Source organism: Trichosurus vulpecula, chromosome 8 (genome assembly GCF_011100635.1).
Source record: "Trichosurus vulpecula isolate mTriVul1 chromosome 8, mTriVul1.pri, whole genome shotgun sequence".
Classification (NCBI taxonomy): domain Eukaryota; kingdom Metazoa; phylum Chordata; class Mammalia; order Diprotodontia; family Phalangeridae; genus Trichosurus; species Trichosurus vulpecula.
Window position 1 is genome coordinate 262,294,819 of NC_050580.1, and position 4,823 is coordinate 262,299,641.

Below are 4,823 nucleotides of genomic sequence, written 5' to 3' on the forward strand. Positions count from 1 at the left end.
AGGGGATCTATGAACTTGGATGAGAAAAAAAATGAATTTTTTATTTTCACTAATCTCTAACTGAAATTTATTATTCCCTTCATTTACTTAAAGATGTTCTTTTCACAAAGGTCCATGTATTCACCAGACTGCCAAAGAGGTCCATGGCATTGAAAAAATTAAGAACCCCTGTAGAGTTCCTGTAATCAGTTTTTCAGGATTAATCACCAAATGTTCCATTGCTGTTTTCTAACTTATTATTGAGTTGTCTCTAAGAGTGCTTGAGCCACTCTAATTGTTTTCCATGTTTTTTTTGTATAGTCACATATAATTGTGACCATGCAGTATTTTGAAATAATCAGCCTTTTGACCAAGTTTGATAAAGCTACGTTTTCAATTTTCTTTTGAAGGTATTTTGATTAGATACCTTATCTGGGCAATTTCTGCCTAAAAGATGAAGGTACTAATCTGTTGGCTGGTCATGTGTATGAATTTCCTCAGGTGTCTTGACAGAAGGAGCAACAGCCCAAAGACTTCAGCCGGAAGCAAGTTAGAGAGCCAAGACCTCTGATTCTTAAAATACCTTGGACTTCTGTTCTTAATAATCATTCACTTTGGTTTACATAGAACTTATGTTGCTGTCTATTAAACATTCGTGTAATTCTGCAAATTTCCTCCTACTTCAATTTTTTTAGCTTCTATGGTTTTATTTTTTTTTAATTAAAGTATTTATTATATTATAAAGAGAAGAATATGAAATACAACAAGGTAGTTCGGAACTTCTCTATTCATGCACTACTTTAGCTAACAAAGGGTTGAACATTATCATTGTCTTAAGATATTAACCATGCTAAACTTTTTAAAAAATTAATTCATTATATTTTAGTTTTCAACATTCACTTTTATAAGATTTTGAGTTCCAATTTTTTTCTCCCTCTCTTACTCCTTTACCCCTTCTCAAGATGACAAGCAATCTGATATAGGCTATACACATACAATCATATTAAACATATATTTCCATATTAGTCATGATGTGAAAGTAGAATCAGAAAGAAAGAGATGAACCATGAGAAAGAAAAAAAATGAAAATGGTCTGCTTTGATCTACATTCAGACTTCGTAGTTGTTTCTCTGGATGCAGATAGCATTGTCTATCATGAGTCTTTTGGACTTGTCTTAGATCATTGTCTTGCTGTAAAGAGCCAAGTCTATCAAAGTTGATCATCACACAATTTTGCTGTTATTGTGTATGACGTTCTGATTCTGCTCACTTCGCTCAGCATCAGTTAATGTAAGTCTTTCCAGGTTTTTTCTGAATTCTGCCTGCTCATCATTTCTTATAGCACAATAGTACTCCATTACATTCACATACCAAAACTTGTTCAGTCATTCCCCAATTGATGGGCATCCCCTCAATTTCCAATTCTTTGCCACCACAAAAAGAGCTGCTACAAATATTTTTTGTACATGTGGGTCCTTTCCCCATTCATATGATCTCTTTGGAATACAGACCTAGAAGTGGTATTGCTAGGTCAAAGGCTATGCAAGGTTGTATAGCCCTTTGGGCATAGCTCCAAATTGCTCTCCAGAATGGTTGGATCAGTTCACAGTTCTACCAACAATGCATTAGTGTTCCAATTTTCCCACATCTTCTCCAAAATTTATAATTTTCCTGTTTTGTCAAGTTAGCCAATTTTATAGGTGAGATGTGGTACTTCAGAGTTGTTTTAATTTGCATTTCTCTAATCAATAGTGATAGAGCATTTTTTCATATGATTATATACACACACACACACACACACACACACACACATATATATATATAATATATATGTATATATATATTTTTATATATATATATATATATATATATATATACATCTTTAATTTCTTCCCCTGAAAGCTGCCTGTTCATATCCTTTGACCATTTATCAGTTGGATAATGACTTGTATTCTTATAAATTTGACTCAGTCCCCCATATATTTGAGAAATGAGGCCTTCATCAGAAACACTGGCAATAAAAATTGTTTCCCAGTTTACTGCTTTCCTTCTAATCTTGGTTGTGTTGGCTTTATTTACACAAAACCTTTTTAATTTAATGTAATTAAAATTATCCATTTTGCATTTCATAATGTTTTCCATCTCTTGTTTGGTCATAAAATCCTTGCTTCTCCATAGATCTGACAGAGAAACTATTCCTTGCTCTCTTAATTTGCCCATGGTATCACCCTTTGTGACTAAATCATGCATCCATTTTTAGCTTATCTTGGTATATAGTGTGAGATGTTGGTCTATGCCTAGTTTCTGCCATATTAATTTTCAGTTTTCCTAGCAGTTTTTATCAAATAGCAAGTTCTTATCCCAGAAGCTGGAGTCTTTAAGTTTATCACAGAATAGATTGCTATACTCATTGACCTATTACGTCTTATGTACCTAACCTAGTCCACTGATCCACCACTCTATTTCTTAGCCAGGACCAAATAGGTTTTAGATCTGGTATGACTGGGCCACCTTCCTTTGAATATTTTTTTTCATTATTCCCTTACTATTCTTGACCTTTCGCTCTTTCAGATGAATTTTGTTTTTATTTTTCTAGCTCTATAAAATAATTTTTTGGTAGTTGGATTGGTGTGACACTGAATAAGTAAATTAATTTAGGTAGAATTGTCATTTTTACTATATTGGCTCAGCCTACACATGAATAATTGGTATTTTTCAATTCTTTAGATCTGACTTTATTTGTGTGAAAAGTGTTTTGCAATTGTGTTCATATAGGTCTTATATTTGTCTTGGCAGGTAGAATCCTAAATATTTTATATTGTCTACTGTTATTTTAAATGCTATGTGTCTTTTTGTCTCTTGCTGCTGGGTTTTGTTAGTAATATGTAGAAATGTCAATGATTTATATGGCTTTATTTTATACCCTGCAACTTTGCTGAAGTTAATTATTTCAAGTAGGTTTTTTAGTTGATTCTCTAGGATTCTAAACTTTTTAAAATATGTACTCATTTACCAATTGTGCTACAAGTCTTTCGTAGGAAATCAGGTCCTGTAACTAAAACACATTTTAGTAGTTTATAATAAGCTCCCAACAAATTGTGTATCACCAAATAAGATGATTGTTTTTAATTAACAATATTGTAATATTGTAACAAAATTGTTAAAAATCACAATTTTGTGGCTTCTGAATGCTTTTTAATTACTTGTTTCAAATAAGGGAATGGGGGGGGGTGACAAAGATCACCAAGACAGGCTTGGTTTTAGAATTTTTACATTCAATTTCTTTCACTTTCACATCATCTCTGATGAGCAGATACACATAGGTGATGACTGTAGAAGGCTAGATATCTATCAGTACAAATAAAGGAATAATGTTTATTTCCAGAGCATTACAGGTTCAGGTGGTAGATACTGGGTTATGTAAAAAAAAAAATTTTTTTTCACATTCAAAGGCCCCAAATTTGTGTGTTTCTTGACATGAGAATGCCCACATCAGAGTGCCTTTGCAGCAATGCTAAGCTTGCGTGTCACCCCATGGAACAATATGGTGTCTATAGATCAAACCTATTTTGAACTGCCCCATATTCACAGCATTCTATTCTGGATGATTCCGATTCTCATTAAATTCTCCTCTAACAGTACGAATATCCCCAACTAGAGTCTGGAGATACAACTTTATTTGGCACAGAGTTTTCCAGTGCTGAAAATGTGCTGCATTTTTCCAGATACCACCAGTTTTAAAAATTTAGTTAGCAGACTATTGCATCAGCAGGAGATGTGCAGGTTTCCTAATACTGACACCAACATCCGAGTACTAGCTCCAATCTGCCATAGTAACTACCACTACCTCTTTCCTCAACCTCCATAAGATCCCTGGCTTCTACTGTTTTAGAGCAGTTTTTTCTACGTATCTTAAATTGTCCATGTATTTATTTTAGTGACGTTTTTGTAGAATTCTCATTTTCACCCTAATTTCTTCTTTTAATTCTTTTTGTAACTGTTTGATTTTTATTTTGAACCATTCCAAAGTTTTTTGCTATTATCACTCTATCACTAGAGACTATGTAGAATGTTTTATCTTCATTATCTTTCATTGGGAGTTTTTATGTTTTTTCCTATAAGAGCACAATAAGTATTTATTGTATTATATCCTTTTCTTTTTTTTTTATTAATAAATTTCTTTATTTATTTTTAGTTTACCACGCACGGTTCTACATAGTTTTGAGTTCCAGTTTTTCTCCCCTCCCTCCCCCCTCCCTCCCCAAGATGGCATGAAGTCTCATATAACTGTCATGTATAGCTTCGCATTGAATTAATTTATGCACTAGTCAAGTCGTGGAGAAGAATTTTGACCAATGGAATGAATCATGAGAAAGAAGAAACAGAACCAAAAAGAAAAAAAAAACCCCAAAAACAAAAACAAAAGAGAAGCAGAAAAGGCGAGCATGTAGTGTGCCTCAGTCTGTATTCAAACTTCGCAGTTCTTTGTCTCGATGAAGATAGCATATTATATCCTTTTCTAATGTCTTTGTTCATTCTAACATGTATGTGAGTATATCTATGTATATATGCATGTGCACATACATATACAAATCTACATATACATACACATACTGATACATATATAAAATCATCTGAGCTCCATCTCAACTTTCACTTCTAGGCCTTCTTGCCTTCTACTCTTTTAATTCCATGAGTTTCGTATCAGGCATCTACACTTTTTGGCCCTTCCCTCACTCAAGACAATGCTGATTGTTAAGAGGTTTATATGTGTCTATCAGGGGTGAGAGTCGGAGTCCTGAAGGTGATTTGGCTCCCTATTCTTTGGAAACTTTATAGTGAAA

General features: G+C 33.4%; 1 pseudogene; it reads right to left on the reverse strand.

Moving 5' to 3' along the window:
• Positions 1 to 3,275: 3,275 nt before the first annotated feature.
• On the reverse strand, positions 3,276 to 3,786 carry LOC118827931 (annotated as a pseudogene).
• Between the last annotated feature and the right edge of the window lie 1,037 nt (positions 3,787 to 4,823).